General features: G+C 53.3%; 4 non-coding genes across 4 annotated transcripts; all 4 read left to right on the forward strand.

The window, feature by feature from the left end:
* Positions 1-292: 292 nt before the first annotated feature.
* On the forward strand, positions 293-369 carry TRNAT-GGU (transfer RNA threonine (anticodon GGU)). Its single transcript has one exon. It is a non-coding gene; the product is annotated as a tRNA-Thr (tRNA).
* A 5,508-nt stretch (positions 370-5,877) lies between these two features.
* TRNAN-GUU (transfer RNA asparagine (anticodon GUU)) lies at positions 5,878-5,954 on the forward strand. The gene has a single exon. It is a non-coding gene; the product is annotated as a tRNA-Asn (tRNA).
* Positions 5,955-12,042: 6,088 nt separating this feature from the next.
* On the forward strand, positions 12,043-12,119 carry TRNAN-GUU (transfer RNA asparagine (anticodon GUU)). The gene has a single exon. It is a non-coding gene; the product is annotated as a tRNA-Asn (tRNA).
* Positions 12,120-20,391: 8,272 nt separating this feature from the next.
* TRNAN-GUU (transfer RNA asparagine (anticodon GUU)) lies at positions 20,392-20,468 on the forward strand. The gene has a single exon. It is a non-coding gene; the product is annotated as a tRNA-Asn (tRNA).
* Positions 20,469-27,573: the final 7,105 nt, after the last annotated feature.

Here is a 27,573-nt window from a genome sequence, read left to right on the forward strand (position 1 = left end):
TCTCCGTGGCGCAATTGGCTAGCGCGATCGGCTGATAATCGAAAGGTTGGAGGTTAGAGTTCACCCGGGGACGGTGTGTCGTTTTTTTTTCTTTGCGCTGATAGCTTTGAAGATATGTTCTGATGGTGGTGAGAGTGGAGCACGACTGCATACGTGGCGCAATTGGCTAGCGCGATCGGCTGTTGACCGAAAGGTTGGAGGTTCGAGCCCACCCGGTGGTTGTGCGGCGCTTCTTTTTCTTTGGGCTGATAGCTTTGAAGATATGTTTTGATGGTGGTGAGAGCGGAACACGACTGTCTCCGTGGCGCAATTGGGTAGCGCGATCGGCTGGTAACCGAAAGGTTGGAGGTTCGAGCCCTCCCGGGAGTGGTGTGCTGTTTTTTTTTCTTTGGGCTGATAGCTTTGAAGATATGTTCTGATGGTGGTGAGAGTGGAGCAGGACTGTCTCCGTGGCGCAATTGGCTAGCGCGATCGGATGTTAACCGAAAGGTTGGAGGTTCGAGCCCTCCCGGGAGTGGTGTGTTGCTGTTTTCTTTGCGCTGATAGCTTTGAAGATATGTTCTGATGGTGGTGAGAGGGAGCACGACTGTCTCCGTGGTGGAATTGGCTAGCACGATCGGCTGTTGACCGAAAGGTTGGAGGTTCGAGCGCACCCGGTAATGGTGCGGCGTTTTTTTTCTTTGGGCTGATAGCTTTGAAGATATGTTCTGATAGTGGTGAGAGTGGAGCACGACTGTTTCCTTGGCGCAATTGGCTAGCGCGATCGGGTGTTAACCGAAAGGTTGGAGTTTCGAGCCCTCCCGGGAGTGGTGTGTTGCTTTTTTTTGGGCTGATAGCTTTGAAGATATGTTCTGTTGGTGGTGAGAGTAGAGCAGGACTGTCTCCGTGGCGCAGTTGGCTAGCGCGATCGGCTGTTAACCGAAAGGTTGGAGGTTCGAGCCCTCCCGGGAGTGGTGTGTTGCTTCTTTTTCTTTGGGCTGATAGCTTTGAAGATATGTTCTGATGGTGGTCAGAGTGGAGAAGGACTGTCTCCGTGGCGCAATTGGGTAGCGCGTTCGGTCGTTAACCGAAAGGTTGGAGGTTCGAGCCCACCCGGTGGTGGTGCGGCGCTTTTTTTTCGATGGGCTAATAGCTTTGAAGATATGTTCTGATGGTGGTAAGAGTGGAGCAGGACTGTCTCCATTGCGCAATTGGCTAGCACGATCGGCTGTTAACCGAAAGGTTGGACGTTCGAGCCCACCCGGTGGTGGTGCAGCGCTTCTTTTTTTCTTTGGGATGATAGCTTTGAAGATATGTTCTGATGGTGGTGAGAGTGGAGCGGGACTGTCTCCGTTGCGCAATTGGCTAGCGCGATCGGCTGTTAACCGAAAGGTTGGAGTTTCAAGCCCTCCCGGGAGTGGTGTGTTGCTTTTTTTGCGCTGATAGCTTTGAAGATATGTTCTGATGGTGGTGAGAGTGGAGCACGACTGTCTTCCTGGCGCGATCGGCTAGCGCGATCGGCTGTTGACCGAAAGGTTGGAGGGTCGAGCCCACCCAGTGGTGGTGCGGCGCTTTTTTTTCTTTGGGCTGATAGCTTTGAAGATATGTTCTGATGGTGGTGAGAGTGGAGCACGACTGCCTACGTGGCGCAATTGGCTAGCACGATTGGCTCTTGACCGAAAGGTTGGAGGTTCGAGCGCACGCGTTGGTGGTGCGGCGCTTTTTTCTCCTTCGGGCTGATAGCTTTGAAGGTATGTTCTGATGGTGGTGGAAGTGGAGCAGGACTGTCTCCATGGCGAAATTGGCTAGCGCGATCGGCTGTTAACCGAAAGGTTGGAGGTTCGAGCTCTCCCAAAAGTGGTGTGTTGCTTTTTTCTTTGCGCTGATAGCTTTGAAGATATGTTCTGTTGGTGGTGAGAGCGGAGCACGAATGTCTCCGTGGCGCAATTGTCTAGCGCGATCGGCTGATAACCGAAAGGTTGGAGGTTCAAGCCCTCTCGGGAGTGGTGTGTTGCTTTTTTCTTTGCGCAGATAGCTTTGAAGATATGTTCTGTTAGTGGTGAGAGTGGAGCACGACTGTCTCCGTGGCGCAATTGGCTAGCGCGATCGGCTGTTAACCGAAAGGTTGGAGGTTCCAGCCCACCCGGGGGTGGTGCGACGCTTTTTTTCTTTGGGCTGATAGCTTTGAAGATATGTTCTGTTGGTGGTGAGAGCGGAGCACGAATGTCTCCGTGGCGCAATTGGGTAGCGCGTTCGGTCGTTAACCGAAAGGTTGGAGGTTCGAGCCCACCCGGTTGTGGTGCAGCGCTTCTTTTTTTCGTTGCGATGATAGCTTTGAAGATATGTTCTGATGGTGGTGAGAGTGGAGCAGGACTGTCTCCGTTGCGATATTGGCTAGCGCGATCGGCTGTTAACCGAAAGGTTGGAGTTTCAAGCCCTCCCGGGAGTGGTGTGTTGCTTTTTTCTTTGCGCTGATAGCTTTGAAGAGATGTTCTGATGGTGGTGAGAGTGGAGCACGACTGTCTTCCTGGCGCGATCGGCTAGCGCGATCGTCTGTTAACCGAAAGGTTGAAGGTTCGAGCCGACCCGGAGGTGGTTCGGCGCTTTTTTTTCTTTAGGGTGATAGCTTTGAAGATATGCTCTGATGGTGGTGAGAGTGGAGCACGACTGTCTCCGTGGCGCAATTGGCTAGCGCGATCGTCTGATAATCGAAAGGTTGGAGGTTAGACTTCACCCGGGGACGGTGTGTCGTTTTTTCTTCTTTGCGCTGATAGCTTTGAAGATATGTTCTGGTGGTGGTGAGAGTGGAGCATGACTGCATACGTGGCGCAATTGGCTAGCGCGATCGGCTGTTGACCGAAAGGTTGGAGGTTCGAGCCCACCCGGTGGTTGTGCGGCGCTTCTTTTTCTTTGGGCTGATAGCTTTGAAGATATGTTTTGATGGTGGTGAGAGCGGAACACGACTGTCTCCGTGGCGCAATTGGCTAGCGCGATCGGCTGTTAACCGAAAGGTTGGAGGTTCGAGCCCTCCCGGGAGTGGTGTGTTGTTTTTTTTCTTTGGGCTGATAGCTTTGAAGATATGTTCTGATGGTGGTGAGAGTGGAGCAGGACTGTCTCCGTGGCGCAATTGGCTAGCGCGATCAGATGTTAACCGAAAGGTTGGAGGTTCGAGCCCTCCCGGGAGTGGTGTGTTGCTGTTTTCTTTGCGCTGATAGCTTTGAAGATATGTTCTGATGGTGGTGAGAGGGAGCACACCTGTCTCCGTGGTGGAATTGGCTAGCACGATCGGCTGTTGACCGAAAGGTTGGAGGTTCGAGCGCACCCGGTGGTGGTGCGGCGCTTTTTTTCTTTGGGCTGATAGCTTTGAAGATATGTTCTGATGGTGGTGAGAGTGGAGCACGATTGTCTCCTTGGCGCAATTGGCTAGCGCGATCGGGTGTTAACCGAAAGGTTGGAGTTTCGAGCCCTCCCGGGAGTGGTGTGTTGCTTTTTTTGGGCTGATAGCTTTGAATATATGTTCTGATGGTGGTGAGAGTGGAGCACGACTGTCTCCGTGGCGCAATTGGCTAGCGCGATCGGCTGTTGACCGAAAGGTTGGAGGTTCGAGCGCACCCGGTGGTGGTGCGGCGCTTTTTTTTCTTTGGGCTGATAGCTTTGAAGATATGTTCTGATGGTGGTGAGAGTGGAGCAGGACTGTCTTCGTGGCGCAAGTGGCTAGCGCGATCGGCTGATAACCGAAAGGTTGGAGGTTCAAGCCCTCCCGGGAGTGGTGTGTTGCTTTTTTCTTTGCGCAGATAGCTTTGAAGATATGTTCTGTTAGTGGTGAGAGTGGAGCACGACTGTCTCCGTGGCGCAATTGGCTAGCGCGATCGGCTGTTAACCGAAAGGTTGGAGGTTCCAGCCCACCCGGGGGTGGTGCGACGCTTTTTTTCTTTGGGCTGATAGCTCTGAAGAAATGTTCTGACGTTGGGGAGAGTGGAGCATGACTGTCTCCGTGGCGCAATTGGCTAGCGCGATCGGCTGTTAACCGAAAGGTTGGAGGTTCGAGCCCTCCCGGGAGTGGTGTGTTGCTTTTTTTTCTTTGGGCTGATATCTTTGAAGATATGTTCTCATGGTGGTCAGAGTGGAGAAGGACTGTCTCCATTGCGCAATTGGCTAGCACCATCGGCTGTTAACCGAAAGGTTGGACGTTCGAGCCCACCCGGTGGTGGTGCAGCGCTTCTTTTTTTCTTTGGGATGATAGCTTTGAAGATATGTTCTGATGGTGGTGAGAGTGGAGCGGGACTGTCTCCGTTGCGCAATTGGCTAGCGCGATCGGCTGTTAACCGAAAGGTTGGAGTTTCAAGCCCTCCCGGGAGTGGTGTGTTGCTTTTTTTGCGCTGATAGCTTTGAAGATATGTTCTGATGGTGGTGAGAGTGGAGCACGACTGTCTTCCTGGCGCGATCGGCTAGCGCGATCGGCTGTTGACCGAAAGGTTGGAGGTTCGAGCCCACCCAGTGGTGGTGCGGCGCTTTTTTTTCTTTGGGCTGATAGCTTTGAAGATATGTTCTGATAGTGGTGAGAGTGGAGCACGACTGCCTCCGTGGCGCAATTGGCTAGCACGATTGGCTCTTGACCGAAAGGTTGGAGGTTCGAGCGCACCCGTTGGTGGTGCGGCGCTTTTTTCTCCTTCGGGCTGATAGCTTTGAAGGTATGTTCTGATGGTGGTGGAAGTGGAGCAGGACTGTCTCCATGGCGAAATTGGCTAGCGCGATCGGCTGTTAACCGAAAGTTTGGAGGTTCGAGCTCTCCCGAGAGTGGTGTGTTGCTTTTTTCTTTGCGCTGATAGCTTTGAAGATATGTTCTGTTGGTGGTGAGAGCGGAGCACGAATGTCTCCGTGGCGCAATTGGCTAGCGCGATCGGCTGTTAACCGAAAGGTTGGAGGTTCGAGCCCTCCCGGGAGTGGTGTGTTGCTTTTTTTTCTTTGGGCTGATAGCTTTGAAGATATGTTCTGATGGTGGTGAGAGTGGAGCACGACTGTGTCCGTGGCGCGATTGGCTAGCGCGATCGTCTGTTAACCGAAAGGTTGGAGGTTCGAGCCCACCCAGTGGTGGTGTGGCGCTTTTTTTCTATGGCCTGATAACTTTGAAGACATGTTCTAATGGTGATGAGAGTGGAACAGGACTGTCTCCGTGGCGCAATTGGCTAGTGCGATCGGCTGTCAATCGAAAGGTTGGAGTTTCGAGCCCACCCGGTGGAGGTGCGCCGCTTTTTGTTGTGGCTGATAGCTTTGAAGATATGTTCTGATGGTGGTGAGAGTGGAGCGCGACTGTCTCCGTGGCGCGATCGGCCAGCGCGATCGTCTGTTAACCGAAAGGTTGGAGGTTCGTGCCCATCCGGTGGTGGTGCGGCGCTTTTTTTTCTTTAGGCTGATAGATTTGAAGATATGCTCTGATGGTGGTGAGAGTGGAGCACGACTGTCTCCGTGGCGCAATTGGCTAGCGCGATCGGCTGTTGACTGAAAGGTTGGAGGTTCAAGCCGTCCCGGGAGTGGTGTGTTGCTTTTTTCTTTGCGCAGATAGCTTTGAAGATATGTTCTGTTAGTGGTGAGAGTGGAGCACGACTGTCTCCGTGGCGCAATTGGCTAGCGCGATCGGCTGTTAACCGAAAGGTTGGAGGTTCCAGCCCACCCGTGGGTGGTGCGACGCTTTTTTTCTTTGGGCTGATAGCTCTGAAGAAATGTTCTGACGTTGGGGAGAGTGGAGCATGACTGTCTCCGTGGCGCAATTGGCTAGCGCGATCGGCTGTTAACCGAAAGGTTGGAGGGTCGAGCCCTCCCGGGAGTGGTGTGTTGCTTTTTTTTCTTTGGGCTGATAGCTTTGAAGATATGTTCTGATGGTGGTCAGAGTGGAGAAGGACTGTCTCCGTGGCGCAATTGGGTAGCGCGTTCGGTCGTTAACCGAAAGGTTGGAGGTTCGAGCCCTCCCGGCAGTGGTGTGTTGCTTTTTTCTTTGCGCTGATAGCTTTGAAGATATGTTCTGTATGTGGTGAGAGTGGAGCACGACTGTCTCCGTGGCGCAATAGGCTAGCGCGATCGGCTGTTAACCGAAAGGTTGGATGTTCCAGCCCACCCGCTGGTGGTGCGATGCTTTTTTTTGGGCTGATAGCTCTGAAGAAATGTTCTGATGGTGGGGAGAGTGGAGCACGACTGTCTCCGTGGCGCAATTGGCTAGCGCGATCGGCTGTTAACCGAATGGTTGGAGGTTCGAGCCCTCCCGGGAGTGGTGTGTTGCTGTTTTCTTTGCGCTGATAGCTTTAAAGATATGTTCTGATGGTGGTGAGAGGGAGCACGACTGTCTCCGTGGCGCAATTGGGTAGCGCGTTCAGTTGTTAACCGAAAGGTTAGACGTTCGAGCCCACCCGGTGGTGGTGCGGCGCTTTTTTCTATGGCCTGATAGCTTTGAAGATATGTTCTAATGGTGGTGAGAGTGGAGCAGGACTGTCTCCGTGGCGAAATTGGCTAGCGCCATCGGCTGTTAACCGAAAGGTTGGAGGTTCGAGCCCTCCCGAGAGTGGTGTGTTGCTTTTTTCTTTGCGCTGATAGCTTTGAAGATATGTTCTGTTGGTGGTGAGAGTGGAGCATGACTGTCTTCGAGGCACAATTGGCTAGCGCGATCAGCTGTTAACCGAAAGGTTGGAGGTTCGAGCCCTCCCGGGAGTGGTGGGTTGCTTTTTTTTCTTTGGGCTGATAGCTTTGAAGATATGTTCTGATGGTGGTGAGAGTGGAGCAGGACTGTCTCTGTGGCGCAATTGGGTAGCGCGTTCGGTCGTTGACCGAAAGGTTGGAGGTTCGAGCCCACCCGGTGGTGGTGCGGCGCTTTTTTGGGGCTGATAGCTTTGAAGATATGTTCTGATGGTGGTGAGAGTGGAGCAGGACTGTCTCCATGGCGCAATTGGCTAGCACGATCGGCTGTTAACCGAAAGGTTGGAGTTTTGAGCTCTCTCGGGAGTGGTGTGTTGCTTTTTTCTTTGCGCTGATAGCTTTGAAGATATGTTCTGATGGTGGCGAGAGTGGAGCACGACTGTCTCCGTGGCGCGATCGGCTAGCGCGATCGTCTGTTAACCGAAAGGTTGGAGGTTCGAGCCCATCCGGTGGTGGTGCGGCGCTTTTTTTTCTTTAGGCTGATAGCTTTGAAGATATGCTCTGATGGTGGTGAGGGTGGAGCACGACTGTCTCCGTGGCGCAATTGGCTAGCGCGATCGGCTGCTAACTGAAAGGTTGGAGGTTCGAGCCCTCCGGGGAGTGGTGTGTTGCTTTTTTTTTTCTTTGGGCTGATAGCTTTGACGATATGTTCTGATGGTGGTGAGAGTGGAGCAGGACTGTTTTCGGGGCGCAATTGGCTTGCGCGATCGGCTGTTAACCGAAAGGTTGGAGGTTCGAGCCCACCCGGTGGTGGTGTGGCGCTTTTTTTCTTTGGGCTGATAGATTTGAATATATGTTCTGATGGTGGTGAGAGTGGAGCGGGACTGTCTCCGTGGCGCAATTGGCTAGCGCGATCGGCTGTTAACCGAAAGGTTGGAGGTTCGAGCCCTCCCGGGTGTGGTGTGTTGTATTTTTCTTTGCGCTGATAGCTTTGAAGATATGTTCTGTATGTGGTGAGAGTGGAGCACAGCTGGCTCCATGGCGCAATTGGCTAGTGCGATCGGGTGTTAACCGAAAGGTTGGAGGTTCGAGCCCACCCGGTGGTGGTGCGAAGCTTTTTTTCTTTGGGTTGATAGCTCTGAAGAAATGTTCTGACGGTGGGGAGAGTGGAGCACGACTGTCTCCATGGCGCAATTGGCTAGCGCGATCGGCTGTTAACCGAAAGGTTGGAGGTTCGAGCCCACCGGGTGGTCGTGCGGCGCTTTTTTCTCCTTCGCGCTGATAGCTTTGAAGGTATGTTCTGATGGTGGTGAGAGTGGAGCAGGACTGTCTCCGTGGCGAAATTGGCTAGCGCGATCGGCTGTTAACCGAAAGGTTGGAGGTTCGAGCTCTCCCGAGAGTGGTCTGTTGCTTTTTTCTTTGCGCTGATAGCTTTGAAGATATGTTCTGTTGGTGGTGAGAGCGGAGCACGAATGTCTCCGTGGCGCAATTGGCTAGCGCGATCGGCTGTTAACCGAAAGGTTGGAGGTTCGAGCCCTCCCGGGATTGGTGTGTTGCTTTTTTTTTCTTTGGGCTGATAGCTTTGAAGATATGTTCTGATGGTGGTGAGAGTGGAGCACGACTGTCTCCGTGGCGCGATTGGCTAGCGCGATCGGCTGTTAATCGAAAGGTTGGAGTTTCGAGCCCACCCGGTGGAGGTGCGGCGCTTTTTGTTGTGGCTGATAGCTTTGAAGATATGTTCTGAAGGTGGTGAGAGTGGAGCAGGACTGTCTCCGTTGCGCAATTGGCTAGCACGATCGGCTGTTAACCGAACGGTTGGAGTTTCGAGCCCTCCCGGGAGTGGTGTGTTGCTTTTTTTGCGCTGATAGCTTTGAAGATATGTTCTGATGGTGGTGAGAGTGGAGCACGACTGTCTCCGTGGCGCGATCGGCTAGCGCGATCGTCTGTTAGCCGAAAGGTTGGAGGTTCGTGCCCATCAGGTGGTGGTGCGGAGTTTTTTTTTTCTTTAGGCTGATAGCTTTGAAGATATGCTCTGATGGTGGTGAGAGTGGAGCACGACTGTCTCCGTTGCGCAATTGACTAGCGCGATCGCCTGTTAACTGAAAGGTTGGAGGTTCGAGCCCTCCGGGGAGTGGTGTGTTGCTTTTTTTTCTTTGGGCTGACAGCTTTGACGATATGTTCTGATGGTGGTGAGAGTGGAGCAGGACTGTCTCCGGGGCGCAATTGGCTTGCGCGATCGGCTGTTAACCGAAAGGTTGGAGGTTCGAGCCCACCCGGTGGTGGATCGGCGCTTTTTTTTCTTTGGGCTGATAGCTTTGAAGATATGTTTTGATGATGGTGAGAGTGGAGCACGACTGTCTCCGTGGCGCAATTGGTTAGCGCGATCGGCTGTTGACCGAAACGTTGGAGGTTCGAGCGCACCCGGTGGTGGTGCGGCGCTTTTTTTTCTTTGGGCTGATTGCTTTGAAGATATGTTCTGATGGTGGTGAGAGTGGAGCAGGACTGTCTCCGTGGCGCAATTGGCTAGCGCGATCGGCTGTTAACCGAAAGGTTGGAGGTTCGAGCCCTCCCGGGAGTGGTGTGTTGCTTTTTTCTTTGCGCTGATAGCTTTGAAGATATGTTCTGTATGTGGTGAGAGTGGAGCACGACTGTCTCCATGGCGCAATTGTTTAGCGCGATCGGCTGTTAACCGAAGGTTGGAGGTTCGAGCCCACCCGGTGGTCGTGCGGCGCTTCTTTTTCTTTGGGCTGATAGCTCTGAAGAATTGTTCTGATGGTGGTGAGAGTTGAGCAGGACTGTCTCCGTGTCGCAATTGGCTAGCGCGATCGGCTGTTAACCGAAAGGTTGGAGGTTCGAGCCCTCCCGGCAGTGGTGTGTTGCTTTTTTCTTTGCGCTGATAGCTTTGAATATATGTTCTGATGGTGGTGAGAGTGGAGCACGACTGTCTCCGTGGCGCAATTGGCTAGCGCGATCGGCTGTTGACCGAAAGGTTGGAGGTTCGAGCGCACCCGGTGGTGGTGCGGCGCTTTTTTTTCTTTGGGCTGATAGCTTTGAAGATATGTTCTGATGGTGGTGAGAGTGGAGCAGGACAGTCTTCGTGGCGCAAGTGGCTAGCGCGATCGGCTGATAACCGAAAGGTTGGAGGTTCAAGCCCTCCCGGGAGTGGTGTGTTGCTTTTTTCTTTGCGCAGATAGCTTTGAAGATATGTTCTGTTAGTGGTGAGAGTGGAGCACGACTGTGTCCGTGGCGCAATTGGCTAGCGCGATCGGCTGTTAACCGAAAGGTTGGAGGTTCCAGCCCACCCGGGGGTGGTGCGACGCTTTTTTTCTTTGGGCTGATAGCTCTGAAGAAATGTTCTGACGTTGGGGAGAGTGGAGCATGACTGTCTCCGTGGCGCAATTGGCTAGCGCAATCGGCTGTTAACCGAAAGGTTGGAGGTTCGAGCCCTCCCGGGAGTGGTGTGTTGCTTTTTTTTCTTTGGTCTGATATCTTTGAAGATATGTTCTGATGGTGGTCAGAGTGGAGAAGGACTGTCTCCGTGGCGCAATTGGGTAGCGCGTTCGGTCGTTAACCGAAAGGTTGGAGGTTCGAGCCCACACGGTGGTGGTGCGGCGCTTTTTTTTCTATGGGCTAATAGCTTTGAAGATATGTTCTGATGGTGGTAAGAGTGGAGCAGGACTGTCTCCATTGCGCAATTGGCTAGCACGATCGGCTGTTAACCGAAAGGTTGGACGTTCGAGCCCACCCGGTGGTGGTGCAGCGCTTCTTTTTTTCTTTGGGATGATACCTTTGAAGATATGTTCTGATGGTGGTGAGAGTGGAGCGGGACTGTCTCCGTTGCGCAATTGGCTAGCGCGATCGGCTGTTAACCGAAAGGTTGGAGTTTCAAGCCCTCCCGGGAGTGGTGTGTTGCTTTTTTGCGCTGATAGCTTTGAAGATATGTTCTGATGGTGGTGAGAGTGGAGCACGACTGTCTTCCTGGCGCGATCGGCTAGCGCGATCGGCTGTTGACCGAAAGGTTGGAGGTTCGAGCCCACCCAGTGGTGGTGCGGCGCTTTTTTTTCTTTGGGCTGATAGCTTTGAAGATATGTTCTGATGGTGGTGAGAGTGGAGCACGACTGCCTCCGTGGCGCAATTGGCTAGCACGATTGGCCTTGACCGAAAGGTTCGAGGTTCGAGCGCACCCGTTGGTGGTGCGGCGCTTTTTTCTCCTTCGGGCTGATAGCTTTGAAGGTATGTTCTGATGGTGGTGGAAGTGGAGCAGGACTGTCTCCATGGCGAAATTGGCTAGCGCGATCGGCTGTTAACCGAAAGTTTGGAGGTTCGAGCTCTCCCGAGAGTGGTGTGTTGCTTTTTTCTTTGCGCTGATAGCTTTGAAGATATGTTCTGTTGGTGATGAGAGCGGAGCACGAATGTCTCCGTGGTGCAATTGGCTAGCGCGATCGGCTGTTAACCGAAAGGTTGGAGGTTCGAGCCCTCCCGGGAGTGGTGTGTTGCTTTTTTTCTTTGGGCTGATAGCTTTGAAGATATGTTCTGATGGTGGTGAGAGTGGAGCACGACTGTGTCCGTGGCGCGATTGGCTAGCGCGATCGTCTGTTAACCGAAAGGTTGGAGGTTCGAGCCCACCCAGTGGTGGTGTGGCGCTTTTTTTCTATGGCCTGATAACTTTGAAGACATGTTCTAATGGTGATGAGAGTGGAACAGGACTGTCTCCGTGGCGCAATTGGCTAGTGCGATCGGCTGTCAATCGAAAGGTTGGAGTTTCGAGCCCACCCGGTGGAGGTGCGCCGCTTTTTGTTGTGGCTGATAGCTTTGAAGATATGTTCTGATGGTGGTGAGAGTGGAGCGCGTCTGTCTCCGTGGCGCGATCGGCCAGCGCGATCGTCTGTTAACCGAAAGGTTGGAGGTTCGTGCCCATCCGGTGGTGGTGCGGCGCTTTTTTTTCTTTAGGCTGATAGATTTGAAGATATGCTCTGATGGTGGTGAGAGTGGAGCACGACTGTCTCCGTGGCGCAATTGGCTAGCGCGATCGGCCGTTGACTGAAAGGTTGGAGGTTCAAGCCGTCCCGGGAGTGGTGTGTTGCTTTTTTCTTTGCGCAGATAGCTTTGAAGATATGTTCTGTTAGTGGTGAGAGTGGAGCACGACTGTCTCCGTGGCGCAATTGGCTAGCGCGATCGGCTGTTAACCGAAAGGTTGGAGGTTCCAGCCCACCCGGGGGTGGTGCGACGCTTTTTTTCTTTGGGCTGATAGCTCTGAAGAAATGTTTTGACGTTGGGGAGAGTGGAGCATGACTGTCTCCGTGGCGCAATTGGCTAGCGCGATCGGCTGTTAACCGAAAGGTTGGAGGTTCGAGCCCTCCCGGGAGTGGTGTGTTGCTTTTTTTTCTTTGGGCTGATAGCTTTGAAGATATGTTCTGATGGTGGTCAGAGTAAAGAAGGACTGTCTCCGTGGCGCAATTAGGTAGCGCGTTCGGTCGTTAACCGAAAGGTTGGAGGTTCGAGCCCTCCCGGCAGTGGTGTGTTGCTTTTTTCTTTGCGCTGATAGCTTTGAAGATATGTTCTGTATGTGGTGAGAGTGGAGCACGACTGTCTCCGTGGCGCAATAGGCTAGCGCGATCGGCTGTTAACCGAAAGGTTGGAGGATCCAGCCCACCCGGTGGTGGTGCGACGCTTTTTTTTGGGCTGATAGCTCTGAAGAAATGTTCTGATGGTGGGGAGAGTGGAGCACGACTGTCTCCGAGGCGCAATTGGCTAGCGCGATCGGCTGTTAACCGAAAGGTTGGAGGTTCGAGCCCTCCCGGGAGTGGTGTGTTGCTGTTTTCTTTGCGCTGATAGCTTTAAAGATATGTTCTGATGGTGGTGAGAGGGAGCACGACTGTCTCCGTGGCGCAATTGGGTAGCGCGTTCAGTCGTTAACCGAAAGGTTAGACGTTCGAGCCCACCCGGTTGTGGTGCGGCGCTTTTTTTCTATGGCCTGATAGCTTTGAAGATATGTTCTAATGGTGGTGAGAGTGGAGCAGGACTGTCTCCGTGGCGAAATTGGCTAGCGCCATCGGCTGTTAACCGAAAGGTTGGAGGTTCGAGCCCTCCCGAGAGTGATGTGTTGCTTTTTTCTTTGCGCTGATAGCTTTGAAGATATGTTCTGTTGGTGGTGAGAGTGGAGCATGACTGTCTTCGAGGCGCAATTGGCTAGCGCGATCAGCTGTTAACCGAAAGGTTGGAGGTTCGAGCCCTCCCGGGAGTGGTGGGTTGCTTTTTTTTCTTTGGGCTGATAGCTTTGAAGATATGTTCTGATGGTGGTGAGAGTGGAGCAGGACTGTCTCTGTGGCGCAATTGGGTAGCGCGTTCGGTCGTTGACCGAAAGGTTGGAGGTTCGAGCCCACCCGGTGGTGGTGCGGCGCTTTTTTGGGGCTGATAGCTTTGAAGATATGTTCTGATGGTGGTGAGAGTGGAGCAGGACTGTCTCCATGGCGCAATTGGCTAGCACGATCGGCTGTTAACCGAAAGGTTGGAGTTTTGAGCTCTCTCGGGAGTGGTGTGTTGCTTTTTTCTTTGCGCTGATAGCTTTGAAGATATGTTCTGATGGTGACGAGAGTGGAGCACGACTGTCTCCGTGGCGCGATCGGCTAGCGCGATCGTCTGTTAACCGAAAGGTTGGAGGTTCGAGCCCATCCGGTGGTGGTGCGGCGCTTTTTTTTCTTTAGGCTGATAGCTTTGAAGATATGCTCTGATGGTGGTGAGGGTGGAGCGCGACTGTCTCCGTGGCGCAATTGGCTAGCGCGATCGGCTGCTAACTGAAAGGTTGGAGGTTCGAGCCCTCCGGGGAGTGGTGTGTTGCTTTTTTTTTTCTTTGGGCTGATAGCTTTGACGATATGTTCTGATGGTGGTGAGAGTGGAGCAGGACTGTTTTCGGGGCGCAATTGGCTTGCGCGATCGGCTGTTAACCGAAAGGTTGGAGGTTCGAGCCCACCCGGTGGTGGTGTGGCGCTTTTTTTCTTTGGGCTGATAGATTTGAATATATGTTCTGATGGTGGTGAGAGTGGAGCGGGACTGTCTCCGTGGCGCAATTGGCTAGCGCGATCGGCTGTTAACCGAAAGGTTGGAGGTTCGAGCCCTCCCGGGTGTGGTGTGTTGTATTTTTCTTTGCGCTGATAGCTTTGAAGATATGTTCTGTATGTGGTGAGAGTGGAGCACAGCTGGCTCCATGGCGCAATTGGCTAGCGCGATCGGCTGTTAACCGAAAGGTTGGAGGTTCGAGCCCACCCGGTGGTGGTGCGAAGCTTTTTTTCTTTGGGTTGATAGCTCTGAAGAAATGTTCTGACGGTGGGGAGAGTAGAGCACGACTGTCTCCATGGCGCAATTGGCTAGCGCGATCGGCTGTTAACCGAAAGGTTGGAGGTTCGAGCCCACCCGGTGGTCGTGCGGCGCTTTTTTCTCCTTCGCGCTGATAGCTTTGAAGGTATGTTCTGATGGTGGTGAGAGTGGAGCAGGACTGTCTCCGTGGCGAAATTGGCTAGCGCGATCGGCTGTTAACCGAAAGGTTGGAGGTTCGAGCTCTCCCGAGAATGGTCTGTTGCTTTTTTCTTTGCGCTGATAGCTTTGAAGATATGTTCTGTTGGTGGTGAGAGCGGAGCACGAATGTCTCCGTGGCGCAATTGGCTAGCGCGATCGGCTGTTAACCGAAAGGTTGGAGGTTCGAGCCCTCCCGGGAGTGGTGTGTTGCTTTTTTTGCGCTGATAGCTTTGAAGATATGTTCTGATGGTGGTGAGAGTGGAGCACGACTGTCTCCGTGGCGCGATCGGCTAGCGGGATCGTCTGTTAGCCGAAAGGTTGGAGGTTCGTGCCCATCAGGTGGTGGTGCGGCGCTTTTTTTTTTCTTTAGGCTGATAGCTTTGAAGATATGCTCTGATGGTGGTGAGAGTGGAGCACGACTGTCTCCGTTGCGCAATTGGCTAGCGCGATCGCCTGTTAACTGAAAGGTTGGAGGTTCGAGCCCTCCGGGGAGTGGTGTGTTGCTTTTTTTTCTTTGGGCTGACAGCTTTGACGATATGTTCTGATGGTGGTGAGAGTGGAGCAGGACTGTCTCCGGGGCGCAATTGGCTTGCGCGATCGGCTGTTAACCGAAAGGTTGGAGGTTCGAGCCCACCCGGTGGTGGATCGGCGCTTTTTTTTCTTTGGGCTGATAGCTTTGAAGATATGTTCTGATGATGGTGAGAGTGGAGCACGACTGTCTCCGTGGCGCAATTGGTTAGCGCGATCGGCTGTTGACCGAAACGTTGGAGGTTCGAGCGCACCCGGTGGTGGTGCGGCGCTTTTTTTTCTTTGGGCTGATTGCTTTGAAGATATGTTCTGATGGTGGTGAGAGTGGAGCAGGACTGTCTCCGTGGCGTAATTGGCTAGCGCGATCGGCTGTTAACCGAAAGGTTGGAGGTTCGAGCCCTCCCGGGAGTGGTGTTGCTTTTTTCTTTGCGCTGATAGCTTTGAAGATATGTTCTGTATGTGGTGAGAGTGGAGCACGACTGTCTCCATGGCGCAATTGTTTAGCGCGATCGGCTGTTAACCGAAAGGTTGGAGGTTCGAGCCCACCCGGTGGTCGTGCGGCGCTTCTTTTTCTTTGGGCTGATAGCTCTGAAGAATTGTTCTGATGGTGGGGAGAGTTGAGCAGGACTGTCTCCGTGGCGCAATTGGCTAGCGCGATCGGCTGTTAACCGAAAGGTTGGAGGTTCGAGCCCTCCCGGCAGTGGTGTGTTGCTTTTTTCTTTGCGCTGATAGCTTTGAAGATATGTTCTGTATGTGGTGAGAGTGGAGCACGACTGTCTCCGTGGCGCAATTGGCTAGCGCGATCGGCTGTTAACCGAAAGGTTGGAGGTTCCAGCCCACCCGGTGGTGGGACGCTTTTTTTTGGGCTGATAGCTCTGAAAAAATGTTCTGACGGTGTGGAGAGTGGAGCACGACTGTCTCCGTGGCGCAATTGGCTAGCGCGATCGGCTGTTAACCGAACGGTTGGAGTTTCGAGCCCTCCCGGGAGTGGTGTGTTGCTTTTTTTTGCGCTGATAGCTTTGAAGATATGTTCTGATGGTGGTGAGAGTGGAGCAGGACTGTCTCCGGGGCGCAATTGGCTTGCGCGATCGGCTGTTAACCGAAAGGTTGGAGGTTCGAGCCCACCCGGTGGTGGTTCGGCGCTTTTTTTCTTTGGGCTGATAGCTTTGAAGATATGTTCTGATGGTGGTGAGAGTGGAGCACGACTGTCTCCGTGGCGCAATTGGCTAGCGCGATCGGCTGTTGACCCAAAGGTTGGAGGTTCGAGCGCACCCGGTGGTGGTGCGGCGCTTTTTTTTCTTTGGGCTGATAGCTTTGAAGATATGCTCTGATGGTGGTGAGAGTGGAGCACGACTGTCTCCGTGGCGCAATTGGCTAGCGCGATCGGCCGTTGACTGAAAGGTTGGAGGTTCAAGCCGTCCCGGGAGTGGTGTGTTGCTTTTTTCTTTGCGCAGATAGCTTTGAAGATATGTTCTGTATGTGGTGAGAGTGGAGCACGACTGTCTCCGTGGCGCAATAGGCTAGCGCGATCGGCTGTTAACCGAAAGGTTGGAGGATCCAGCCCACCCGGTGGTGGTGCGACGCTTTTTTTTGGGCTGATAGCTCTGAAGAAATGTTCTGATGGTGGGGAGAGTGGAGCACGACTGTCTCCGAGGCGCAATTGGCTAGCGCGATCGGCTGTTAACCGAAAGGTTGGAGGTTCGAGCCCTCCCGGGAGTGGTGTGTTGCTGTTTTCTTTGCGCTGATAGCTTTAAAGATATGTTCTGATGGTGGTGAGAGGGAGCACGACTGTCTCCGTGGCGCAATTGGGTAGCGCGTTCAGTCGTTAACCGAAAGGTTAGACGTTCGAGCCCACCCGGTTGTGGTGCGGCGCTTTTTTTCTATGGCCTGATAGCTTTGAAGATATGTTCTAATGGTGGTGAGAGTGGAGCAGGACTGTCTCCGTGGCGAAATTGGCTAGCGCCATCGGCTGTTAACCGAAAGGTTGGAGGTTCGAGCCCTCCCGAGAGTGATGTGTTGCTTTTTTCTTTGCGCTGATAGCTTTGAAGATATGTTCTGTTGGTGGTGAGAGTGGAGCATGACTGTCTTCGAGGCGCAATTGGCTAGCGCGATCAGCTGTTAACCGAAAGGTTGGAGGTTCGAGCCCTCCCGGGAGTGGTGGGTTGCTTTTTTTTCTTTGGGCTGATAGCTTTGAAGATATGTTCTGATGGTGGTGAGAGTGGAGCAGGACTGTCTCTGTGGCGCAATTGGGTAGCGCGTTCGGTCGTTGACCGAAAGGTTGGAGGTTCGAGCCCACCCGGTGGTGGTGCGGCGCTTTTTTGGGGCTGATAGCTTTGAAGATATGTTCTGATGGTGGTGAGAGTGGAGCAGGACTGTCTCCATGGCGCAATTGGCTAGCACGATCGGCTGTTAACCGAAAGGTTGGAGTTTTGAGCTCTCTCGGGAGTGGTGTGTTGCTTTTTTCTTTGCGCTGATAGCTTTGAAGATATGTTCTGATGGTGACGAGAGTGGAGCACGACTGTCTCCGTGGCGCGATCGGCTAGCGCGATCGTCTGTTAACCGAAAGGTTGGAGGTTCGAGCCCATCCGGTGGTGGTGCGGCGCTTTTTTTTCTTTAGGCTGATAGCTTTGAAGATATGCTCTGATGGTGGTGAGGGTGGAGCGCGACTGTCTCCGTGGCGCAATTGGCTAGCGCGATCGGCTGCTAACTGAAAGGTTGGAGGTTCGAGCCCTCCGGGGAGTGGTGTGTTGCTTTTTTTTTCTTTGGGCTGATAGCTTTGACGATATGTTCTGATGGTGGTGAGAGTGGAGCAGGACTGTTTTCGGGGCGCAATTGGCTTGTGCGATCGGCTGTTAACCGAAAGGTTGGAGGTTCGAGCCCACCCGGTGGTGGTGTGGCGCTTTTTTTCTTTGGGCTGATAGATTTGAATATATGTTCTGATGGTGGTGAGAGTGGAGCGGGACTGTCTCCGTGGCGCAATTGGCTAGCGCGATCGGCTGTTAACCGAAAGGTTGGAGGTTCGAGCCCTCCCGGGTGTGGTGTGTTGTATTTTTCTTTGCGCTGATAGCTTTGAAGATATGTTCTGTATGTGGTGAGAGTGGAGCACAGCTGGCTCCATGGCGCAATTGGCTAGCGCGATCGGCTGTTAACCGAAAGGTTGGAGGTTCGAGCCCACCCGGTGGTGGTGCGAAGCTTTTTTTCTTTGGGTTGATAGCTCTGAAGAAATGTTCTGACGGTGGGGAGAGTAGAGCACGACTGTCTCCATGGCGCAATTGGCTAGCGCGATCGGCTGTTAACCGAAAGGTTGGAGGTTCGAGCCCACCCGGTGGTCGTGCGGCGCTTTTTTCTCCTTCGCGCTGATAGCTTTGAAGGTATGTTCTGATGGTGGTGAGAGTGGAGCAGGACTGTCTCCGTGGCGAAATTGGCTAGCGCGATCGGCTGTTAACCGAAAGGTTGGAGGTTCGAGCTCTCCCGAGAATGGTCTGTTGCTTTTTTCTTTGCGCTGATAGCTTTGAAGATATGTTCTGTTGGTGGTGAGAGCGGAGCACGAATGTCTCCGTGGCGCAATTGGCTAGCGCGATCGGCTGTTAACCGAAAGGTTGGAGGTTCGAGCCCTCCCGGGAGTGGTGTGTTGCTTTTTTTGCGCTGATAGCTTTGAAGATATGTTCTGATGGTGGTGAGAGTGGAGCACGACTGTCTCCGTGGCGCGATCGGCTAGCGGGATCGTCTGTTAGCCGAAAGGTTGGAGGTTCGTGCCCATCAGGTGGTGGTGCGGCGCTTTTTTTTTTCTTTAGGCTGATAGCTTTGAAGATATGCTCTGATGGTGGTGAGAGTGGAGCACGACTGTCTCCGTTGCGCAATTGGCTAGCGCGATCGCCTGTTAACTGAAAGGTTGGAGGTTCGAGCCCTCCGGGGAGTGGTGTGTTGCTTTTTTTTCTTTGGGCTGACAGCTTTGACGATATGTTCTGATGGTGGTGAGAGTGGAGCAGGACTGTCTCCGGGGCGCAATTGGCTCTCGCGATCGGCTGTTAACCGAAAGGTTGGAGGTTCGAGCCCACCCGGTGGTGGATCGGCGCTTTTTTTTCTTTGGGCTGATAGCTTTGAAGATATGTTCTGATGATGGTGAGAGTGGAGCACGACTGTCTCCGTGGCGCAATTGGTTAGCGCGATCGGCTGTTGACCGAAACGTTGGAGGTTCGAGCGCACCCGGTGGTGGTGCGGCGCTTTTTTTTCTTTGGGCTGATTGCTTTGAAGATATGTTCTGATGGTGGTGAGAGTGGAGCAGGACTGTCTCCGTGGCGTAATTGGCTAGCGCGATCGGCTGTTAACCGAAAGGTTGGAGGTTCGAGCCCTCCCGGGAGTGGTGTGTTGCTTTTTTCTTTGCGCTGATAGCTTTGAAGATATGTTCTGTATGTGGTGAGAGTGGAGCACGACTGTCTCCATGGCGCAATTGTTTAGCGCGATCGGCTGTTAACCGAAAGGTTGGAGGTTCGAGCCCACCCGGTGGTCGTGCGGCGCTTCTTTTTCTTTGGGCTGATAGCTCTGAAGAATTGTTCTGATGGTGGTGAGAGTTGAGCAGGACTGTCTCCGTGGCGCAATTGGCTAGCGCGATCGGCTGTTAACCGAAAGGTTGGAGGTTCGAGCCCTCCCGGCAGTGGTGTGTTGCTTTTTTCTTTGCGCTGATAGCTTTGAAGATATGTTCTGTATGTGGTGAGAGTGGAGCACGACTGTCTCCGTGGCGCAATTGGCTAGCGCGATCGGCTGTTAACCGAAAGGTTGGAGGTTCCAGCCCACCCGGTGGTGGGACGCTTTTTTTTTGGGCTGATAGCTCTGAAAAAATGTTCTGACGGTGGGGAGAGTGGAGCACGACTGTCTCCGTGGCGCAATTGGCTAGCGCGATCGGCTGTTAACCGAACGGTTGGAGTTTCGAGCCCTCCCGGGAGTGGTGTGTTGCTTTTTTTTGCGCTGATAGCTTTGAAGATATGTTCTGATGGTGGTGAGAGTGGAGCAGGACTGTCTCCGGGGCGCAATTGACTTGCGCGATCGGCTGTTAACCGAAAGGTTGGAGGTTCGAGCCCACCCGGTGGTGGTTCGGCGCTTTTTTTCTTTGGGCTGATAGCTTTGAAGATATGTTCTGATGGTGGTGAGAGTGGAGCACGACTGTCTCCGTGGCGCAATTGGCTAGCGCGATCGGCTGTTGACCCAAAGGTTGGAGGTTCGAGCGCACCCGGTGGTGGTGCGGCGCTTTTTTTTCTTTGGGCTGATAGCTTTGAAGATATGCTCTGATGGTGGTGAGAGTGGAGCACGACTGTCTCCGTGGCGCAATTGGCTAGCGCGATCGGCCGTTGACTGAAAGGTTGGAGGTTCAAGCCGTCCCGGGAGTGGTGTGTTGCTTTTTTCTTTGCGCAGATAGCTTTGAAGATATGTTCTGTTAGTGGTGAGAGTGGAGCACGACTGTCTCCGTGGCGCAATTGGCTAGCGCGATCGGCTGTTAACCGAAAGGTTGGAGGTTCCAGCCCACCCGGGGGTGGTGCGACGCTTTTTTTCTTTGGGCTGATAGCTCTGAAGAAATGTTTTGACGTTGGGGAGAGTGGAGCATGACTGTCTCCGTGGCGCAATTGGCTAGCGCGATCGGCTGTTAACCGAAAGGTTGGAGGTTCGAGCCCTCCCGGGAGTGGTGTGTTGCTTTTTTTTCTTTGGGCTGATAGCTTTGAAGATATGTTCTGATGGTGGTCAGAGTAAAGAAGGACTGTCTCCGTGGCGCAATTAGGTAGCGCGTTCGGTCGTTAACCGAAAGGTTGGAGGTTCGAGCCCTCCCGGCAGTGGTGTGTTGCTTTTTTCTTTGCGCTGATAGCTTTGAAGATATGTTCTGTATGTGGTGAGAGTGGAGCACGACTGTCTCCGTGGCGCAATAGGCTAGCGCGATCGGCTGTTAACCGAAAGGTTGGAGGATCCAGCCCACCCGGTGGTGGTGCGACGCTTTTTTTTGGGCTGATAGCTCTGAAGAAATGTTCTGAAGGTGGGGAGAGTGGAGCACGACTGTCTCCGAGGCGCAATTGGCTAGCGCGATCGGCTGTTAACCGAAAGGTTGGAGGTTCGAGCCCTCCCGGGAGTGGTGTGTTGCTGTTTTCTTTGCGCTGATAGCTTTAAAGATATGTTCTGATGGTGGTGAGAGGGAGCACGACTGTCTCCGTGGCGCAATTGGGTAGCGCGTTCAGTCGTTAACCGAAAGGTTAGACGTTCGAGCCCACCCGGTTGTGGTGCGGCGCTTTTTTTCTATGGCCTGATAGCTTTGAAGATATGTTCTAATGGTGGTGAGAGTGGAGCAGGACTGTCTCCGTGGCGAAATTGGCTAGCGCCATCGGCTGTTAACCGAAAGGTTGGAGGTTCGAGCCCTCCCGAGAGTGATGTGTTGCTTTTTTCTTTGCGCTGATAGCTTTGAAGATATGTTCTGTTGGTGGTGAGAGTGGAGCATGACTGTCTTCGAGGCGCAATTGGCTAGCGCGATCAGCTGTTAACCGAAAGGTTGGAGGTTCGAGCCCTCCCGGGAGTGGTGGGTTGCTTTTTTTTCTTTGGGCTGATAGCTTTGAAGATATGTTCTGATGGTGGTGAGAGTGGAGCAGGACTGTCTCTGTGGCGCAATTGGGTAGCGCGTTCGGTCGTTGACCGAAAGGTTGGAGGTTCGAGCCCACCCGGTGGTGGTGCGGCGCTTTTTTGGGGCTGATAGCTTTGAAGATATGTTCTGATGGTGGTGAGAGTGGAGCAGGACTGTCTCCATGGCGCAATTGGCTAGCACGATCGGCTGTTAACCGAAAGGTTGGAGTTTTGAGCTCTCTCGGGAGTGGTGTGTTGCTTTTTTCTTTGCGCTGATAGCTTTGAAGATATGTTCTGATGGTGACGAGAGTGGAGCACGACTGTCTCCGTGGCGCGATCGGCTAGCGCGATCGTCTGTTAACCGAAAGGTTGGAGGTTCGAGCCCATCCGGTGGTGGTGCGGCGCTTTTTTTTCTTTAGGCTGATAGCTTTGAAGATATGCTCTGATGGTGGTGAGGGTGGAGCGCGACTGTCTCCGTGGCGCAATTGGCTAGCGCGATCGGCTGCTAACTGAAAGGTTGGAGGTTCGAGCCCTCCGGGGAGTGGTGTGTTGCTTTTTTTTCTTTGGGCTGATAGCTTTGACGATATGTTCTGATGGTGGTGAGAGTGGAGCAGGACTGTTTTCGGGGCGCAATTGGCTTGCGCGATCGGCTGTTAACCGAAAGGTTGGAGGTTCGAGCCCACCCGGTGGTGGTGTGGCGCTTTTTTTCTTTGGGCTGATAGATTTGAATATATGTTCTGATGGTGGTGAGAGTGGAGCGGGACTGTCTCCGTGGCGCAATTGGCTAGCGCGATCGGCTGTTAACCGAAAGGTTGGAGGTTCGAGCCCTCCCGGGTGTGGTGTGTTGTATTTTTCTTTGCGCTGATAGCTTTGAAGATATGTTCTGTATGTGGTGAGAGTGGAGCACAGCTGGCTCCATGGCGCAATTGGCTAGCGCGATCGGCTGTTAACCGAAAGGTTGGAGGTTCGAGCCCACCCGGTGGTGGTGCGAAGCTTTTTTTCTTTGGGTTGATAGCTCTGAAGAAATGTTCTGACGGTGGGGAGAGTAGAGCACGACTGTCTCCATGGCGCAATTGGCTAGCGCGATCGGCTGTTAACCGAAAGGTTGGAGGTTCGAGCCCACCCGGTGGTCGTGCGGCGCTTTTTTCTCCTTCGCGCTGATAGCTTTGAAGGTATGTTCTGATGGTGGTGAGAGTGGAGCAGGACTGTCTCCGTGGCGAAATTGGCTAGCGCGATCGGCTGTTAACCGAAAGGTTGGAGGTTCGAGCTCTCCCGAGAATGGTCTGTTGCTTTTTTCTTTGCGCTGATAGCTTTGAAGATATGTTCTGTTGGTGGTGAGAGCGGAGCACGAATGTCTCCGTGGCGCAATTGGCTAGCGCGATCGGCTGTTAACCGAAAGGTTGGAGGTTCGAGCCCTCCCGGGAGTGGTGTGTTGCTTTTTTTGCGCTGATAGCTTTGAAGATATGTTCTGATGGTGGTGAGAGTGGAGCACGACTGTCTCCGTGGCGCGATCGGCTAGCGGGATCGTCTGTTAGCCGAAAGGTTGGAGGTTCGTGCCCATCAGGTGGTGGTGCGGCGCTTTTTTTTTCTTTAGGCTGATAGCTTTGAAGATATGCTCTGATGGTGGTGAGAGTGGAGCACGACTGTCTCCGTTGCGCAATTGGCTAGCGCGATCGCCTGTTAACTGAAAGGTTGGAGGTTCGAGCCCTCCGGGGAGTGGTGTGTTGCTTTTTTTTCTTTGGGCTGACAGCTTTGACGATATGTTCTGATGGTGGTGAGAGTGGAGCAGGACTGTCTCCGGGGCGCAATTGGCTTGCGCGATCGGCTGTTAACCGAAAGGTTGGAGGTTCGAGCCCACCCGGTGGTGGATCGGCGCTTTTTTTTCTTTGGGCTGATAGCTTTGAAGATATGTTCTGATGATGGTGAGAGTGGAGCACGACTGTCTCCGTGGCGCAATTGGTTAGCGCGATCGGCTGTTGACCGAAACGTTGGAGGTTCGAGCGCACCCGGTGGTGGTGCGGCGCTTTTTTTTCTTTGGGCTGATTGCTTTGAAGATATGTTCTGATGGTGGTGAGAGTGGAGCAGGACTGTCTCCGTGGCGTAATTGGCTAGCGCGATCGGCTGTTAACCGAAAGGTTGGAGGTTCGAGCCCTCCCGGGAGTGGTGTGTTGCTTTTTTCTTTGCGCTGATAGCTTTGAAGATATGTTCTGTATGTGGTGAGAGTGGAGCACGACTGTCTCCATGGCGCAATTGTTTAGCGCGATCGGCTGTTAACCGAAAGGTTGGAGGTTCGAGCCCACCCGGTGGTCGTGCGGCGCTTCTTTTTCTTTGGGCTGATAGCTCTGAAGAATTGTTCTGATGGTGGTGAGAGTTGAGCAGGACTGTCTCCGTGGCGCAATTGGCTAGCGCGATCGGCTGTTAACCGAAAGGTTGGAGGTTCGAGCCCTCCCGGCAGTGGTGTGTTGCTTTTTTCTTTGCGCTGATAGCTTTGAAGATATGTTCTGTATGTGGTGAGAGTGGAGCACGACTGTCTCCGTGGCGCAATTGGCTAGCGCGATCGGCTGTTAACCGAAAGGTTGGAGGTTCCAGCCCACCCGGTGGTGGGACGCTTTTTTTTTTGGGCTGATAGCTCTGAAAAAATGTTCTGACGGTGGGGAGAGTGGAGCACGACTGTCTCCGTGGCGCAATTGGCTAGCGCGATCGGCTGTTAACCGAACGGTTGGAGTTTCGAGCCCTCCCGGGAGTGGTGTGTTGCTTTTTTTTGCGCTGATAGCTTTGAAGATATGTTCTGATGGTGGTGAGAGTGGAGCAGGACTGTCTCCGGGGCGCAATTGGCTTGCGCGATCGGCTGTTAACCGAAAGGTTGGAGGTTCGAGCCCACCCGGTGGTGGTTCGGCGCTTTTTTTCTTTGGGCTGATAGCTTTGAAGATATGTTCTGATGGTGGTGAGAGTGGAGCACGACTGTCTCCGTGGCGCAATTGGCTAGCGCGATCGGCTGTTGACCCAAAGGTTGGAGGTTCGAGCGCACCCGGTGGTGGTGCGGCGCTTTTTTTTCTTTGGGCTGATAGCTTTGAAGATATGTTCTGATGGTGGTGAGAGTGGAGCAGGACTGTCTCCGTGGCGCAATTGGCTAGCGCGATCGGCTGTTAACCGAAAGGTTGGAGGTTCGAGCCCTCCTGGCAGTGGTGTGTTGCTTTTTTCTTTGCGCTGATAGCTTTGAAGATATGTTCAGATGGTGGCGAGAGTGGAGCACGACTGTCTCCGTGGCGCGATCGGCTAGCGCGATCGTCTGTTAACCGAAAGGTTGGAGGTTCGAGCCCATCCGGTGGTGGTGCGGCGCTTTTTTTCTTTAGGCTGATAGCTTTGAAGATATGCTCTGATGGTGGTGAGGGTGGAGCACGACTGTCTCCGTGGCGCAATTGGCTAGCGCGATCGGCTGCTAACTGAAAGGTTGGAGGTTCGAGCCCTCCGGGGAGTGGTGTGTTGCTTTTTTTTTCTTTGGGCTGATAGCTTTGACGATATGTTCTGATGGTGGTGAGAGTGGAGCAGGACTGTTTTCGGGGCGCAATTGGCTTGCGCGATCGGCTGTTAACCGAAAGGTTGGAGGTTCGAGCCCACCCGGTGGTGGTGTGGCGCTTTTTTTCTTTGGGCTGATAGATTTGAATATATGTTCTGATGGTGGTGAGAGTGGAGCGGGACTGTCTCCGTGGCGCAATTGGCTAGCGCGATCGGCTGTTAACCGAAAGGTTGGAGGTTCGAGCCCTCCCGGGTGTGGTGTGTTGTATTTTTCTTTGCGCTGATAGCTTTGAAGATATCTTCTGTATGTGGTGAGAGTGGAGCACAGCTGGCTCCATGGCGCAATTGGCTAGCGCGATCGGCTGTTAACCGAAAGGTTGGAGGTTCGAGCCCACCCGGTGGTGGTGCGAAGCTTTTTTTCTTTGGGTTGATAGCTCTGAAGAAATGTTCTGACGGTGGGGAGAGTGGAGCACGACTGTCTCCATGGCGCAATTGGCTAGCGCGATCGGCTGTTAACCGAAAGGTTGGAGGTTCGAGCCCACCCGGTGGTCGTGCGGCGCTTTTTTCTCCTTCGCGCTGATAGCTTTGAAGGTATGTTCTGATGGTGGTGAGAGTGGAGCAGGACTGTCTCCGTGGCGAAATTGGCTAGCGCGATCGGCTGTTAACCGAAAGGTTGGAGGTTCGAGCTCTCCCGAGAATGGTCTGTTGCTTTTTTCTTTGCGCTGATAGCTTTGAAGATATGTTCTGTTGGTGGTGAGAGCGGAGCACGAATGTCTCCGTGGCGCAATTGGCTAGCGCGATCGGCTGTTAACCGAAAGGTTGGAGGTTCGAGCCCTCCCGGGAGTGGTGTGTTGCTTTTTTTTTCTTTGGGCTGATAGCTTTGAAGATATGTTCTGATGGTGGTGAGAGTGGAGCACGACTGTCTCCGTGGCGCGATTGGCTAGCGCGATCAGCTGTTAATCGAAAGGTTGGAGTTTTGAGCCCACCCGGTGGAGGTGCGGCGCTTTTTGTTGTGGCTGATAGCTTTGAAGATATGTTCTGAAGGTGGTGAGAGTGGAGCAGGACTGTCTCCGTTGCGCAATTGGCTAGCGCGATCGGCTGTTAACCGAACGGTTGGAGTTTCGAGCCCTCCCGGGAGTGGTGTGTTGCTTTTTTTGCGCTGATAGCTTTGAAGATATGTTCTGATGGTGGTGAGAGTGGAGCACGACTGTCTCCGTGGCGCGATCGGCTAGCGCGATCGTCTGTTAGCCGAAAGGTTGGAGGTTCGTGCCCATCAGGTGGTGGTGCGGCGCTTTTTTTTTCTTTAGGCTGATAGCTTTGAAGAAATGTTCTGACGGTGGGGAGAGTAGAGCACGACTGTCTCCATGGCGCAATTGGCTAGCGCGATCGGCTGTTAACCGAAAGGTTGGAGGTTCGAGCCCACCCGGTGGTCGTGCGGCGCTTTTTTCTCCTTCGCGCTGATAGCTTTGAAGGTATGTTCTGATGGTGGTGAGAGTGGAGCAGGACTGTCTCCGTGGCGAAATTGGCTAGCGCGATCGGCTGTTAACCGAAAGGTTGGAGGTTCGAGCTCTCCCGAGAATGGTCTGTTGCTTTTTTCTTTGCGCTGATAGCTTTGAAGATATGTTCTGTTGGTGGTGAGAGCGGAGCACGAATGTCTCCGTGGCGCAATTGGCTAGCGCGATCGGCTGTTAACCGAAAGGTTGGAGGTTCGAGCCCTCCCGGGAGTGGTGTGTTGCTTTTTTTGCGCTGATAGCTTTGAAGATATGTTCTGATGGTGGTGAGAGTGGAGCACGACTGTCTCCGTGGCGCGATCGGCTAGCGGGATCGTCTGTTAGCCGAAAGGTTGGAGGTTCGTGCCCATCAGGTGGTGGTGCGGCGCTTTTTTTTTTCTTTAGGCTGATAGCTTTGAAGATATGCTCTGATGGTGGTGAGAGTGGAGCACGACTGTCTCCGTTGCGCAATTGGCTAGCGCGATCGCCTGTTAACTGAAAGGTTGGAGGTTCGAGCCCTCCGGGGAGTGGTGTGTTGCTTTTTTTTCTTTGGGCTGACAGCTTTGACGATATGTTCTGATGGTGGTGAGAGTGGAGCAGGACTGTCTCCGGGGCGCAATTGGCTTGCGCGATCGGCTGTTAACCGAAAGGTTGGAGGTTCGAGCCCACCCGGTGGTGGATCGGCGCTTTTTTTTCTTTGGGCTGATAGCTTTGAAGATATGTTCTGATGATGGTGAGAGTGGAGCACGACTGTCTCCGTGGCGCAATTGGTTAGCGCGATCGGCTGTTGACCGAAACGTTGGAGGTTCGTGCGCACCCGGTGGTGGTGCGGCGCTTTTTTTTCTTTGGGCTGATTGCTTTGAAGATATGTTCTGATGGTGGTGAGAGTGGAGCAGGACTGTCTCCGTGGCGTAATTGGCTAGCGCGATCGGCTGTTAACCGAAAGGTTGGAGGTTCGAGCCCTCCCGGGAGTGGTGTGTTGCTTTTTTCTTTGCGCTGATAGCTTTGAAGATATGTTCTGTATGTGGTGAGAGTGGAGCACGACTGTCTCCATGGCGCAATTGTTTAGCGCGATCGGCTGTTAACCGAAAGGTTGGAGGTTCGAGCCCACCCGGTGGTGCTGCGGCGCTTCTTTTTCTTTGGGCTGATAGCTCTGAAGAATTGTTCTGATGGTGGTGAGAGTTGAGCAGGACTGTCTCCGTGGCGCAATTGGCTAGCGCGATCGGCTGTTAACCGAAAGGTTGGAGGTTCGAGCCCTCCCGGCAGTGGTGTGTTGCTTTTTTCTTTGCGCTGATAGCTTTGAAGATATGTTCTGTATGTGGTGAGAGTG

Source organism: Rhipicephalus microplus, unplaced genomic scaffold (genome assembly GCF_043290135.1).
Source record: "Rhipicephalus microplus isolate Deutch F79 unplaced genomic scaffold, USDA_Rmic scaffold_38, whole genome shotgun sequence".
In the NCBI taxonomy this organism is placed as follows: domain Eukaryota; kingdom Metazoa; phylum Arthropoda; class Arachnida; order Ixodida; family Ixodidae; genus Rhipicephalus; species Rhipicephalus microplus.